At 37.8% G+C, this 16,659-nt stretch overlaps 1 long non-coding RNA gene across 1 annotated transcript in view; it reads right to left on the minus strand.

Moving 5' to 3' along the window:
* Positions 1-16,659, minus strand: part of LOC126085547 (uncharacterized) — a 136,671-nt gene that overhangs the window by 39,918 nt on the left and 80,094 nt on the right. The window contains exon 4 of the long non-coding RNA XR_007519303.1: positions 13,112-13,169. This is a non-coding gene — a long non-coding RNA (uncharacterized LOC126085547). The remainder of the gene's footprint in view (positions 1-13,111; positions 13,170-16,659) is intronic.

Consider the following 16,659-nt stretch of genomic DNA (forward strand, 5'->3'; position numbering starts at 1 on the left):
GAATAATTCTCCATTCTTTTCCCTTTTCTCTCCTTTGGTCCCAAACCTCCCCAATGCCTTTCACATCTACTTTTCCTGAATTAAAAAGAAAAAAAATTATAAGTAAAAATTCTAGCGAAGAATGGAAATGCCAATATTTGTCACACATATTAGACTAACAATGGAGGTGTTACCAACATAATGAAAGCTGTTGAAAAGTGTAGTGGCTGTATCTAGTTTAGAAATGCTTTAATTCAACTCAATATGTACATTTACATTTCACAAAAGACCAGCAATGACATATTGACACACTTTCCTCCCCTACTATCTTATTTGTCTAAGATTAAAACTATAGTAAGAAAACATGGGGAGGGGAGGGTACAGCAAGATGGCGAAGTGAGTGGACACTCCCATCGACCCCTCCCCCCCCCAGCAACTAACATACTGAACAATGAATACAAACAAACACAGATTGGGATCTCAGAACTCCACACAGAAGCAGGAGAATTGGAGAACTGGCATGAGTCCAGAAGCAGGGGAGCCAAGGAAAGAGGTCAGCACAGAAACTGAGAGATCCTACCTGTTAACATTGGGAGCATGAGCTCATTGTAGCCATTTTGGGACAGGACTGAATAACACCCCAAGCAGGGAATACAGAAAGGGAACTTACCTGAGGAAGCTCCAGAGGTTTTTTTTAAGGCAGTGTAAATTGGCCATGGAAGTTCTCACAATGCAAGTTGGATCAGGTGAAGGAAGACCTCAGCACTGCATGAGAGAACCGTTGAACCTCACTGAGGCCTGGAAAACTAAAGGGCACTAGGACTGGGAAGAGCTACAACAGCAACAGGGTGAGGGGAACTGTCCAGACTGTCAGGAAAGCAGGAGGTGTCCCCCAGTAAGACACCACAGGTAGTGAGTGTGCCAGTGCAGGGGCACCAATGGGGGAAAGAATAAAAGAAAAATATTCTCACCATTACCACAGTAAAGTCAATCCCCACCATGCACAACAGCGGAGGTGTCCAGTGAAACTCACCCCCCTCCACAGCACATGAGTATTGAATCCCAGAGATCAAAAATACAAATCTCTTGAACTTTCTCATAATAATCAGAATAAAAAATTTAAAGAAAAGATAACAAAATGGCTCAAGTTGAATGAAAACTACTAAAAACCACAAAGGAAGAAGGGACACTCTAAAGCAAAACATGAAGAAGAGGAAATCTCTCCCTATGAAGGCCAGAATAATGAAGAATTGATAATTATCAGACTATGTTGCTAAATATGTTTAAACAAATTAAACACACACACACACACACACAGATAACAAACTAGTGGAGATCAGGAAACAGATAGAAGAACAAAATGAGAGATTCAACAAAGATTTTGAAAACATCCAAAAAACCAAAGAGAACTACTGGAACTGAAGAATAAAAAACCCGAACTAGAAAAATCAAGAGAAACACTCAACAATAGAGTCAAATAAGCAGAAGATAGAATATTTGAATTAGAAGATAAAATATTTGAACTTATCAATTCTTAAAAGAAACAAGAGAAAAGAACAAAGAAATGTGAACATACCCAAAAAGAAATGTAAGATTCAAGTAAGAAATCTAACATTAGAATTGTTAGAATACCAGAGCACAATGACAACAATAAAGGCTTAGAAACAATTTTCCAAGAGATAATCAGGGTGAATTTCCCAGACCAGAGCAGAGAACCAAGTCTGCAAATACAGGAGGCTACACAAGCCTCATTCAGAAGAGACACAAAAAGATCAACTCTGGGACATATCCTAATAATATTCTTGAAAATCAAAGATGAGGAGAGAATTTTGAAAGCAGCAAGAGAAAAATACAATTTAACATACCATTCTTTCATAAGAATCACTATGGATTTCTCTCCAGAAAAATCTAGGGGCCAGAAGACAGTTGAGTGACAGTGTTGTGGATTGAATTGTGTCCCGCAAAAATATGTGTCAACTTGGCTAGACCTTGATTCCCAGTATTGTGTGATTGTCCACCATTTTGTCTTCTGATGTGATTTTCCTATGTGTTGTAAATCCTATTTCTCTGATGTTAATGAGATGAGATTATTGGCAGTTATGTTAATGAGGCAGGAATCAATCTACAAGATTAGACTGTGTCTTAAGCCAGTCTCTTTCGAGGTGAGCAGAGAGGCATGGGGACGTCATACCACCAAGAAAAAAGCACAGGGAGCATAGCACATCCTTTGGACCTAGGGTCACTGTGCTGAGAAGCTCCTTGACCAGGGGAAGATTGATGATAAGGACCCTCTTCCAGAGCCAACACAGAGAGAAAACCTACCCAAAATTTGGACTTCCAGCCTCCTAAACTGTGAGAAAATAAATTTCTCTTTGTTAAAGCCATCCATTTGCGCTATTTCTGTTACGGCAGCACTAAATAAGACAGATGTATATAAAATACTGAACTAAAACTATTGCCCACCAAGAATACTTTACCCAACAAAGTTGTCATTCAAAAATGAGGTGGTCATCAAGACATTCCCAAACAAACAGAAGCTCTGGGAATTTGCTACCACCAGACTAGTTTTGCAAGTGTTACTCAAGGGAGTACTCCAAATGGAAAAGCAATAACATTTAGAAGTACAAACTAAACCTATCAAATACAGAATGTATATTGATGTTAATGGAGACACACCAACAGAAAAGGGAGTGGGGAGGAGCATGTCAGGAATAGATTTATTGCGTTAAGGTTGTATGTTAGTAGTTACTCTTATGCTAGACACTATAGTAATTGTCAGTCATGTAATGTAACATTCATGGTAACCACTAAGAAATCACTAAGGAGAAAAGAAGCAAGCTAACAAAAAGGCTCATAACAAGAAAGCACCCAAATACAAATAAAAACAGAAAAATCAGTATAATAAACAAACAAGATACAAGACACTGAAAAAACAAATGACAAAATGAGTGAGGTAGACAATTCATTTTAGTAGTAACTTTAAATGTAAATGGTCTAACCACCCCATGCAAAAGGCAGAGAGTAGCAGAATGGATTAATATATATATATATCTCCATTCTTTTGCTGTTTACAAGAAGCCCATCTTAGACACAAGGCACAAACAGACTGAAAATAAAGGGGTGGAGAAAAATATTCCATGCAGCCAGTAAACAAAAAAGAGCAGGGAGTCCATACTGAATCAGATAAAGCAGATTTTAAATAAAAATCTGTCGTGAGAAATAAAGAAGGACATTACACAATAATAGAAGGATCAATTCAACAAGAAGACTTAACAATTATAAGTGCACCTAACAGGAGCAATGTACCAAAATACATGAAACAAATTCTGACTCATATGAAAGGAGAAGTGGACAACTGCACAATAATAGTAAGAGACTTCAACACACCATTTTCAATTATAGTCAAAACATTTAAAAAGAAATCACTAAAGACATCGAGAATTTAAATAAAACCATAAGCCAATTGGACTTGACAGACATATATAGAACACTCTACCCAACATCAGAACAATACACATTCTTCTCCAGTGCACAAGGATCATTTTCCAGAATAGACCCTATGCTGGGACACAAAACAAGTCTCAACAAATTTAAAGATTGAAATCATACAAAGCATCTTCTCAGTCCATAATGGTATAAAACAAGAAATCAACAGTAGGATAAATGGGCGGGGGGGGGGAGATACATGGAAATTAAATAATACACTACTGAAAAATTATTGGGTCATACAAGGAATCAAAAGTGAAATTTAAAAATTTCTAGAATCAAATGAAAATGAAGGCACAACATATCAAAACCTTTGGGACACAGCAAAAGCAGTACTCAGACAGAAATTTATACCAATAAATGCCTACATTAAAAAACAGAAATAACTTAAACCAACAACTTAAACAAATAGAAAAGGAAGAGCAAAAGAAGCCAAAAGCAATCAAAAAAGAAATAGCAAAAATCAGGGCAGAAATAAACAAATTAGAAAATAGAAAAGCAATTGAAAGAATTAACAAAACCAGAAGTTGGTTTTTTGAAAGGGTTGACAAAACAGACAAACCACTAGCTAGACTGAAAAAAGAAAAAAATCCAGAAGAGGCAAATAACTAAATTAAGCCAGGCGCTCCTTGGAAACCCTATGGGGCAGTTCTACTCTGCCTATGGGGTCGCTATGAGTCAGAATCAACTTGACGGCAGTGGAGAACTATGAAAAATTATACTCCAACAAATTTGAAAACCTAGAAGAAATAGACAAATTCCTACAAACACATTAAACACATTACCTACCCAAATTATCACAAAAAGAGGAAGAAAATTTAAACAGACCAATCACAAAAGAAGAGATTGAAGACATCACCAAATGCACCACCACCAACAACGGAAAACCCCAGGGCCAGATGGCTACACTGGAGAATTCTGCCAAACATAGAAGATTTGACACCAATACCACTCAATTTCTTCAAAAAGTTAGAAGAGGGAGGAATAGTACCAAACTGCTTCTACAAAGCCAGCATAACCCTGATTCCTAAACCAGGCAAAGGCAGCACACAAAAAAAAAAAAAAAGATAACCACAGACCAATATCTTTTATGAACATAGATGCAAAAATTTTCACCAAAATTCTAGCCAACAGACTATAGCAACGTATCAAAAAAATCATACACCTTGATCAAGTGGGATTCATACAAAGGTGGTTCAACATCAGAAAAGCAATCAATGCAATCCACTACGTAAATGAGACAAAGGAAGAGAACCACATGATCATATCAACTGATGCAGAAGAGGCATTTGATAAAATTCAACACCCTTTCCTGATAAAAACTCTCAGCAAAATAGGAATAGAAAGGAAATTCCTCAACATAATTAAAGGCACACATGAAAAACCAACAGCCAACATCATAGTTAATGGAGAAAGACTGGAAACCTTTCTTCTGAGAATGAGAACGAGACGAGGATGCCCATTATCACCACACTTGTTCTACATTGTACTGAAAGTCCTTGACAGAGCAATAACACAAGGAAAAGAAATAAAAGGTATACGGATTGGAAAAGAAGAAGTAAAATTATCAGTATTTGCAGATGACATAACCCTATATATAAAAGACCCTATAGATTGCACAAGAAAACTTCTGGAACTAATAGAAGAATTTAGCAATGTTGCAGGATACAAGACAAATGCACAAAAATCAGTTGGGTTCCTCTACACTCACAAAGACTACCCCAAAAAAGAAATAAGGAAAACAAACAATTTACACTAGTCCCCAAACCAATAAAACCTAGGCATTAACCTAACCAGGGACGTAAAAGACTTATATAGTGAGATTTATAAAACACTGCTGCAAGAGACTAAAAGAGACCTACAAAAATAGAAAGACATCCCATGCTCATAGATAGGAAGGCTTAAGATAACGAAAATGCCAGTACTACCTAAAACGGCCTACAGATTCAATGCAATTCTGATACAAACCCCAACAATATTCTTTACTGAAATGGAAAAACTAAGGACCAATTTCATATGGAAAGGAAAAAAAAAAAAATAGCTAAAGCAACGTTGAGGGAAAGAACAAAGCAGGAGGCCTCACAATCCCTGACATCAAAACACACTATACATCCACTGTAATGAAAGCAGCCTGGTACTGGTTCAACAACAGACAAATATACCAGTGGAATAGACTTGAGAACTCAGGACTAAACCCAACATCTATGGACAACTGTTCTTTGACAAGGGATCAAAGCTCATCCAGTGGACAGAGACAGTCTATTTAATAAATGCTTCTGGCAAAAAAGGATGTCTACCTGCAGAAAATTGAAACAGGACCCATACCTCATTCCAAACAGAAAAACTAACTCAAAATGGATCAAAGACCTAAATGTGAGACCTAAAACCATAAAATTCCTGGGAGAAAACTATGGGACCTTATTGTTGTTAGGTGTCGTTGGTTCTGACTCATAGCAACCCAATGTAATACAGAACAAAACACTACCTGGTCCTATACCTAATCTTCTGTAAAAATAGGATAACAAGCATTACAACAAATGCACGAATAGAAAAAGACAAAATAGAAAATTGAGATCTCATAAAAATTATAAACTTCTCATCAAAAGACATTATTGAAGAGTAAAAAGAGACCTACAGACTGGGAAAAATGTTTAGAAAAGACATATCAAACAAATGTCTAATCTCCAACATGTATAGAAAACTTCAACAACTCAACAGCAAAAAGACAAACAATCCAATTATAAAATGGGCAAAGGACATGAACAGCACCTTCATCAAAGAAGACATCCAAGCACCCAAAAACACATGAAAAGATGTTCATGGTCATTAGCTAAGAGATGCAAGCAAAAACTACAGTAAGGTACCATCTCATTCCTACTAAAATGGCACTGATTAAAAAAACAGAAAACAACAAATGTTGGCGAGAATGTGGGAAGATTGGAACCCTTATTCATTGCTGGTGGGACTGTAAAACGGTACAACCACTATGGAAAATCGTTTCATGCTTCATCATAAAACTAGAAATAGAGCTACCTTACGATCCAGCAATCCCACACCTAGGATAATACCCTAGAGACTTAAAACTGCTGACACCACCAGATATATGTATTCCTATATGTTCATCAAAGCTTTATTCACAATAGCAAAACAATGGAAACAACCGAAGTTCCCATCAGCGAATGAACGGAGAAGCAAATTGTGGTACATACACACAATGGAATACTATGCAACCTTAAAGGACAATGATAACTCCCCAAAACATAGCATGGATGGACATAGAGGGCTTAATGCTAAGTGAAATAAGTCAAGCATGTAAGGACAAATATTATATCATCCCTTTTTTATAATAAGAAAAGAACAGATAGAGAGAGACCAATATTCATTGGTGGTTACCAGCGAGAAGAGGGAGAGGGATAAGTGCACTTTAGAACTTAGAGACTTATCACTTTTTGTGATGAGAAGCGTGGCTCTGAGTGTGGAAGTAGTGAGCACAGTGTTTGAACAGAAATAGAAGGGTATAGACACAATTAAAGGGAACACTGGCAATTTGTGATAAGTGTAACTAATGTCAATGAACAATATATCTGGAAATATGTAAAAAAATTCATTGGGGATATACAGTTTTGCAACAAGAGTAATATGAAATAAATATAAGTGTTTGTTTATATATAAATATGCATAAATATGTACAGGAGGGCGTATATGAATGACCGTAAGCATGAGTCTATATATGTTTATGTGTGCTGCATATATTTTCAAGTATAAGATAAAGCCATAGGCAGCACAGTTATGGATACTTCCAAGACACAACCGAACACCTCATGGGGTTGATCTACTGGTTTGAGTGCTTAGAACAATAGTCTCATGGGGCAACTCAGTCAATTTGGCATAATATAGTCCATAAAGACGATGTCCTACATCCTAATTTGGTTAGCAGTGTCTAGGGTCTTAGAAGCTTGTGAGTGGCCATCTAAGACACAACTATTGGTCTCTACTCATCCGGAGCTAAAGAGGAAGAAGAAAACCAAAGACTCAAAGAAGAAACTAGTCGACAGAACCAATAGTCTACAGGACAAACAACATCATCTACTTTGAGACCAGAAGAATTAGATGGTACCTGGATACCACTACTGACCTTTTCAACCAGGGACTCAATAGATGGTTTTGGATAGAATGGGAGAAAAATGTAGAACAAAACTTGATCTTCCTGCTACCTTCCTATCCTGTGAGTGTCACCCTAGCAACACTTCTTCATCCTAACTCTCCGTACCAGTTGAGCCCATTTGCAGTTTGTCTGATTCTCACACAACCAACCTCATCACACCCACTGAGAGACATCAGCACCAGCTGAGCAGTGCCTGTCCCTCAAAGGTTTGAGTCCCAGCCCTGTGGGGCTTCCTCTGAGTTTTTAGGACCTGATGACCCTGCCACAGGGCTGGCAGCTTTCCACTGTTACCACCTCCCAGACACCTCAGTGTTCTCTTTTTGCCAACTTAGTGACAAGGTTAACAACTTTATGTATACTTAGCAATTCCTTATATTAAGTTCTCTTTCTTAAAACAACTGATGTGGTCTCTGTCCCCTGCCTGGATCCAGACCTACACCATGAGCATATATGAAACTGTTTTTAAGTACTTGCTGAATGGACTAATGAATGAATGAACCAATGGCCCAGTGGTGCTTAGAGCTGACCAGAGGCTCTTCTCTATGTGTCCTCAGAGTGAATAAACCAAGCCGTTGCCCTGGGAAGCCAGCAGTGTGCCCTTGGGACAATGTTATCAGGACCTACCCGTTCACCTTGTTACCTCAAGCTGTGCAAGCCCTTCGGCCTGGTCCTCTGGGCTCTGCTTGCCTTAAGCAGAGACTTGAGCGTCAGCCCTGGGATAACCACAACCCACCCTGTGCTGAGGGGGTATCTGTACAGGAACACTTATGAGCTATCAGAGGTTCACTCAGCTATCCAGAAAACAGTTTCTGTTCTCTCTGTTAGACCTGCACTGAGAATTCAAGCTCTGACAAAGCTCAAACCTAACACTCTGCTCTAGGAAGGAGAGTAGCTAGTGGAAAGTCTGGTTGACTATTACCCAACTGAAGTAACACAGTAGGAAGCAAATGAAACTGATTAAAGAAAATAGAGTACATTTTTGGCATGGCAGGGAAAAAAATTTATAAATAAATTTTAAATTGCACCTGAAATTTCCCCCTTGTTACCACAATTACTTAGGAGCAAACATCCTAACACAAGAGTGCCACCTGCTGTCCACTGTCAGACCTGAGCGTCGTGGGTATTTCAAAGAAGATGCAGAGTGGCATAATTTTGTACAAAACATTGTATGTTAACATCACATAAAGGCATATATGCATTCCGACTAAGTCATTGAATTGGGACAAGGCAGCCAGCTCTGTTCAAAGCAAGTGAACTTAATTCACGTCCAGAGTAGTCCCAGGTGAAGCCTGTTTCTCATGCGTGTGATTCTGCTTTGACAAATTGCCTTATCTGAAGGCCTCAAGGATGACGCAGTTTCTGGCAATACTCTAGGCAGATGAAACCTAAACTGAATAGCTGATGTGTTATGCCATGAGCATACATGAGGGTTTGTTTAAATGCTTTCCAATAAATAATTATGGCCTCACATTGGATAGAGTCAGAAGATTATGGGGATCCATTCCATGGAATCATTGAGCCTATGATGTTAGAGCTGGAAGCCTTACTTTTTAAGAGTAGAGTCATAGCAAGCCTTATGAGTAGGTAAAGTGGTTGACAGCTGCTAGATATTTTAGGGTATTTGAGAAGACAGTTCCTGTGCAAGAGCTTTGAAACTACAGATTGATGGTGATGATGATGATAACGATGACAAATATTATTTGTTATTTCCCTCTCTGAAGAGAAAACAAAACAAAACCCCTTTCCTAATCAGTTTCTCAAGCCCTTTAACAAGAGACATAGTTCTGCTAGACAAAACTAAAGGTGAGGATTAAAAATGCAAATATCATTGAAAAGGAGAAAATATGAACTCACATGTATTGGTCCAAAGAGCAAAGGATTTCAAGTTAAATTCTTTCCTGAAACAAGATTTGGAGCGGTGTGTGTGTGAAAATGTCTGGCATGGTTGAAATAGAGATGTAAAACAAAAATGGAGTTGGTGGTGGGACACAGTGGAAGGGGGCAGCAGGAAACAAAAGGAAAAGGTGGAGCAGCATAAGACAAAGCATACCTCAGCACTACGGGACTGGGGAAGGTGAACTACGCGCAGTCGGAAGGTGGGCCATGTCTCTTCCTTTTAGTGCTAGCTCAATCCCTCAACCATCTAGCCTGTGAAAGTGGAAGGAGGGGCACCTGATATTCACATTTGCTTACAAAGCCAGGGGTGGATATAAGCTACAGAGATAACTTGATACTGTGGTCCCCAATATTATAGCATCTTTTTCCATTTAAGTTTTCTCCTTTCAGACTTTCACTGCTTCTTTTTTGTTCACGTAGAACTTACTTCACAACCTTGTGGTAGAAATATGATTTATCCCCTTCCCTACCACTAATAAAATTCCCATTATGAAACACATGTATTCATGTCATCTCTTTCTGCTTCCTACCATATGATTCATCGTGATTCTCTATTAATTGGCACATGAGTGAAATACAGCAACATTCACAAAGAGAAACCACAAGATCTAAGGTGCCTTCCAAGTCATCAATGGTTAGATTATGCTCAGGGAAATTTTAGTGTCAATAATACTTTCTTCCCAATTAAAAAATGGGCAAAAGGTATGAACATGCACTTCACTAAAGAAGGCTTTCAGGCAGCTAATAGATACATGAGGAAATGCTCACAATCATTAGCCATTAGAGAAACGCAAATCAAAAATACAGTGAGATTCCACCTCACTCCAGCAAGGCTGGCATTAATTCAAAAAACACAAAATAATGAATGTTGAAGAGGTTGTGGAGAGACTGGAATACTTACACACTGCTGGTGGGAATGTAAAATGGTACAACCACTTTGGAAATCAATTTGGCGCTTCCTTAAAAAGCTAGAAATAGAACTATCATATGATCCAGCAATCCCACTTCTTGGAATATATCCTAGAGAATTAAGAGCCTTTACATGAACAGATATATGTACACCCATGTTCATTCCAGCACTGTTTACAATATCAAAAAGATGGAAGCAACCAAGGTGCCCATCAACAGATGAATGGGTAAATAAATTACGGTATATTCACACAATGGAATACTACGCATCGATAAAGAACAGTGGTGAACCTGTGAAACCTTTCATAACATGGAGGATCCGGAAGGCATTAAGCTGAGTGAAATCAGCCAGTTGCAAAAGGACAAATATTGTATAAGACCATTGTTATAAGAACTCGAGAAATAGTTTAAATAAAGAAGAAAATATTATTTGATGGTTATGAGGGGGGACGGAGAGAGAGAAGGAAAGGAGTATTCACTAATTAGATAGTAGATAAGAACCACTTTAAGTGAAGGCAAAGACAACATGCAATACAGGAGAGGTCAGCACAACTGGACTAAACCAAAAGCAAAGAAGTTTCCTGAATAAACTGAATGCTTCAAAGACCAGCACAACAGGGGTGGGGATTTGGGGACCATGGTCTCAGGGGACATCTAAGTCAACTGGCATAATAAAATCTATTAAGAAGACATTCTGCATCCCACTTTGGAGAGTGGTGTCTGGGGCCTAAATGCTAGCAAGTGGCCATCTAAGATGCATCAATTGGTCTCAACCCACCTGGAGCAAAGGAGAATGAAGAACACCAAAGACACAAGGTAATTATGAGCCCAAGAGACAGAAAAAGCCACATAAATCAGAAACTATGTCATCCTGAGACCAGAAGAAATAGATGGTGCCCAGCTACAACCGATGGCTGCCCTGGCAGAGAACACCTGAGGGAGCAGGAGAGCAGTGGGATGCAGACCTCAAATTCTTGTAAAAAGACCAGACTCAATGGTCTGACTGAGACTAGAAGAATCCTGGAGGTCATGGTCCCCAGACCTTCAGTTAGTCCAAGACAGGAACCATTCATAAACCCAACTCTTCAGACAGGGATTGGACTGGACTATAAGACACAAAATGATACTGGTGAAGAGTGGGCTTCTTGGATCAAGTAGACACATGAGACTATGTGGGCAGCTCTTGTCTGGAGGGGAGATGAGAAGGTAGAGGGTGACAGAAGCTGGCTGAATGGACATGGAAATAGAGGGTGGAGAGAAGGAGTGTGCTGTCTTAATAGGGGGAGAGCAGCTAGGAGTATATACCAACCCACCCACTGCTGTCGAGTCGATTCCAACTCATAGCGACCCTATAGGCCAGAGTAGAACTGCCCCATAGAGTTTCCAAGGGGTATATAGCAAGATGTATATAAATTTTTGTATGAGAGACTAACTTGATTTGTAAACTTCCACTTAAAGCACAATTTAAAAAAATAATAAGTTTCTTGTCCTAGTTATTTAGTGCTGCTGTAACAGAGATACCACAAGCGGATGGCTTTGACAAACAGGAATTTATTTTCTTACAGTTTAGGAGGCCAGAAGTCCAAATTCAGAGTGCTGGCTCTAGGGTGAGTCTTTCACTGTTGGCTCTGGGGGAAGGTCCTTATTTCCTGGCTCTTTGGTGATTGCAGTGTGGTATGGAATCTATCTTCTCCATCTCTGTTTCTAGACTGCTTGTTCAATCTGTTTATATCTCAAATGAAATTGCCTCACGAAACATCCTACACTAATCCTGCCTCATTAACATAACAAACACAACTCATTCCCAAATAGGATTATAACCATAAGCAAGAGGTAAGGGTTTAAAACATATATTTTGATGGGGGGGGGACACAATTTAATCTGTAACACATGTGTCCCAACTTATGAAAATTAAAATAAACAAATTTTTTAAATGTGATATTTGATGATCCATTACTGACCAGGATATCAATTGACAGAACTCCTCTTCCATATCTGCTTATATATCATTTGATATAGAGGCAAATAAAATCAAAGTAGTTTTCATGCTGCTATCACATTTTTATTTCAAGAATAATTGAAAACTTTTTGTCAGAAGAAATTTACCTTACAGTAATGCTAAAAATGTTATAAAGAATATCGGAGCCTGTTGGTCATAAAAGATATTTCCATAATATTGATAACATTAACTTGGCAAAGCTATATGGAGACTGATAGCATCCCAGACATTGTGCTCAGCACTGTGGGGTAGACGGGAGGAAGATGTGATCTTGCCTTCTGTTATAGGGGAAAAAGACCCCAGATTCAAACGTAATCCAGAGAGATTTTTAACTAAGCCAAGACAAGGGCAATCATTGCAATGAGGGATCTGCCAACATGCACTGGGCACAAGAGACTAGCAGAATCCACTTAATCACAATCAAGTGGTCTCTAATATAATATTACAGAAGGAAGTAAATTAAGAAAAATTACATCATTTTCAAAGGCAGGAATCATAACATATGGGATACATGGCTGTTTTAAGAATCTTTTTTGGCTAGATACCATTTAATTAGTATGGGAGGTTTCCTTGGGAACCACCCAGCAACATCTGTTCTTGGCTTAGTGACTTGTAATGGCTTGTCAGGTCAGTCACAAGGAAATTGCGATATGTTCTTTTGTGAGAGTATAACTTACCTGTAGCATAACCTCCTTGTTGGTTAAGACAAAGTACACTTCATGGAACATTCCTCCCCTAGGTAAGGGAAATGATGAAACAATGAGTTTCAGCCTGTACTCTCATTTCTTTCTGGAACTTTTCATAATGATTAATTTATAACTTTTAACAAATACAGAAAATGGATTTCAGCATTAACTATAACACTTTAACAAACTTTTATATAGAGATAGAGTCTAGCCCCTGGACCCTCCTTCAGCCTTATTACTTCTGGCCAAGTACCTACATGATTTTTAAGCTCCCCTATGTCATTCCCTCCTTTTGAGCAAAGATTTCCATGGAACATCTTTTGATTACACTTGTAGGACTACTTTCTCCTGCATGGATTGTGTGTTGTACCTGAATTCTTCCGTCCGTGTGGGCTAGATATTTTTATCATGTTCTGCTCTCAGGCTGCTGTTCCACCATTGGTACTTTAATTGCCAGGCAGTTCTGGTTTTCTGCATTATGCTCTAGAGTTCTTCACCATGTTATGTCATAAGTAGCCATCTTCAGGGATCATATCTGGGATTCCTAGGAGACTTAGGCCTAATTTCAGAAATAACTTGACCACTTTGTGAAGTTAATTAAGGGTGCAGGAACCATCTATATTATTATAAAAATAAGGTGAATCTATATAGATAATTTTCTTTGGAGGAGGTTTAGAGTAAATACCTATGCTAACCCGTTAGAAATGAATTTTGTGGCACATTTTACAATTCCAATGACTATCACCATTAGTATTAAAATTATTATTCCTATTTGCAATAAATTTTGTGACGAAGATATAGTACTTTGTGGTAGCCAACAAAAAGGGTCAGAGAAGGATGGCATCATCACTGGGGGTATGGAGTGTAGCCAAACCTGGCCTTTTGATGGATTTTCTACGTCTGTTCAACCTCTCCAGTGCTGTTAATCTGGGAACAAAAAGAAATATTTGCTATGGCGCAGATGCCTCCTTGTTACGCTAATAAAAAATCTAATACTATTCTATCATCTGGCACCACTTTAACCAAAGAGTTTAGGGATTGTTGCTCAGCAGGCATACCATCACCTACGCTATCTGCTATTTGAGCCATAGTTGCTGACATGTTACTGATTGATCTTTCTAACACAAACACTCCATAAGCAGAGAGAAAGGCTTGTGAAAGTGACCATCCCCACTCAGGTCTATCAGCTATAAGATTATTTTCCACATAAGCATCTCTCTTTGACATACTTAATATTTTAATATCACTTATCTAATGCTTGCTGTCATTATGAGTATAAATATCATGTAGAACTCTCAAAGATCCTAGAGTACACCGCCCACTCATTCTCCAACCACCTATACACGGAATAGCCCAAGCATAAGCGCTATCATGTGGGAATGGATTGGAAAGATGTACTATAATTTGATCCTCTGCAGAGAAACATACTACCTTTCTGGTCTGCAGTTCAGGCATGGAGAAGTTTATGTGTGTTAGCCAGATTTTGACAATACTATTGTTGCAAATAGGTAATCTCCCAAAACTTAACCCTAACTTAGCGTAATTTGTAAACAGGGATTGTCATACATGAGATAACCAAGATCATTATACATAGGGTAAGCAGTTTCTAATCCTATTAAACATGCTTTATACCATGAAAAGTAATCTCAGGCAGTCTTCATATATTGTCTCCAAAAGTCTTCTCCCTACATGTGACTTCTGGGATTTCTTTTGCTTCCTTACAGTCATATGATATAGTTCTAAATTCATTCAGATTAAAGTATGGTATACAAGGATATACAGATAGTTCAGGGGGATGACAAATTTTAATTCTAATGGCTCTTCTAAGTACTCAACTAGAATTAATAACTGAAGGGTGACTAACACAACAGTTTAATACAGGAGAAGCCAATGGGTCAGAATTTTCTTGTACTGATCAAGGGTTCTGATGACAAATCCAGAAACTTGTTAAATTTCCTGCTCTGGTGACTGGTTGGGCTAATGTTACAAATGCATTTTCCCACCAGAGGGAGGAAGGTGAAAAGGTGGACAATAGTAAGAACAGCAGAAAAAGTATTTTACACAAAATAAGCATAATACTAAAATATATCCTGAATGTATTAATTAATTTATAGAAAAACAAACTTCAAAGCCTAAAACAGATATAGAATAGCAGTAGTAAATACCACAGCAATGCACGGTCCAGGTATATCACCACGAGGTGCCTGTACAGGCCTGATCTGGTGATCTGGATTCTTTAGGAATCTGTGTCTGGATGTCAGGTTTGTCTCTTGGGTGTTTCTTAAGTTTCAATTTTAAATCTCCAGCAGACTCTGCTGTCCAAACAGAGATGGAAGTCTTATTTAGGTGGGGAGGATATACCCAGGGTTTTACTCTCTGTAATTTAACAGGGCAAGGATTAGCAAGGAGAACCACATACGGTCCTTTTCATTGAGGCTTCCAGGAAATGTTTTAACTGATTTTTTCTCTAATACTGCCAGCATTTTAGTTAGCAGCCGTAGCTCTTAACCACTGCCCCACTAGGGCTCCTAATAGTCCCCTGGAACAATATTAGGCAGATTTTGGTTTTTGGTTGTCAAAAGCCCATTTCACCTGTGAAAAGATTCTTTAAAGCATTGAATTAAAAATTGACAATATTTAACAATATTAAAAAAGTTGGTATAAATAACATAAGGGAGGGCCATTTTGTTTTGAAGAATTACTTTTCTCATTATAGTCATTTCAACTTTCATTTTTTGGAGTCCACGGGCAGAATCATTTAAAACACTTGGAATACATTTTTTTGGAAGGCTATGACATCTTATAATCTTATTTAAGGTACAAAATAGAAGTTAAATGATTACACCATTGAAATACAGATCTGTATTAACAAGGGAAAGAAAGAAAAAAATTGTTTTTTTTTCTAAATATCTAGACAATAGAACATGAAACATTAGCAATATTCTTACATAAATTTTATAGTAATTCTTTTAGTTTACTCAGTCCCATGCAGCTTATTTTGGTTCTATATTATTCTGAATTAGCGGCAACTTGAAAAACTCTCTCAGTTTTTATATACGAGTTTTAAAATCTTGATTTAGTCTGATCGTATCTATGTTCAAAATATTATACTGGTCTTCTTTATGAGTCTGATACATCTCCAGTGAATTAGCAAGGTAAAACTTACCTGCGAATGATAAACTTAGAAGTGGTTATGGTTAATTTATAATAATAATTCTTAAAGGTGAAAAGACTTGGGCATTAATTGAAGATGTAAAGGCAAATAAAAACTTTAGAAAAAATATCTTTAAACATTATCCTCATTTCTAAAGATCTTGAGATAGAATACATAATAATCTTGAGACACGGTACCATATAGTCAGGATACATTAAAAATATATTAAGCTAAACATTTGAATGGTAATAAAAACTTTATAGGTGAACTGTGTAAGTTCTTTAGTTGAAACGATTGGCTTTGATGATGGTAGATTTAAAGGAAATGAAGTTGTGACCAAGTTAGCAACTAAAATAATAAAATTATGACATAATGTCAGGTGCTT

The sequence above is a fragment of the Elephas maximus genome, chromosome 11, assembly GCF_024166365.1.
Source record: "Elephas maximus indicus isolate mEleMax1 chromosome 11, mEleMax1 primary haplotype, whole genome shotgun sequence".
In the NCBI taxonomy this organism is placed as follows: Eukaryota; Metazoa; Chordata; class Mammalia; order Proboscidea; family Elephantidae; genus Elephas; species Elephas maximus.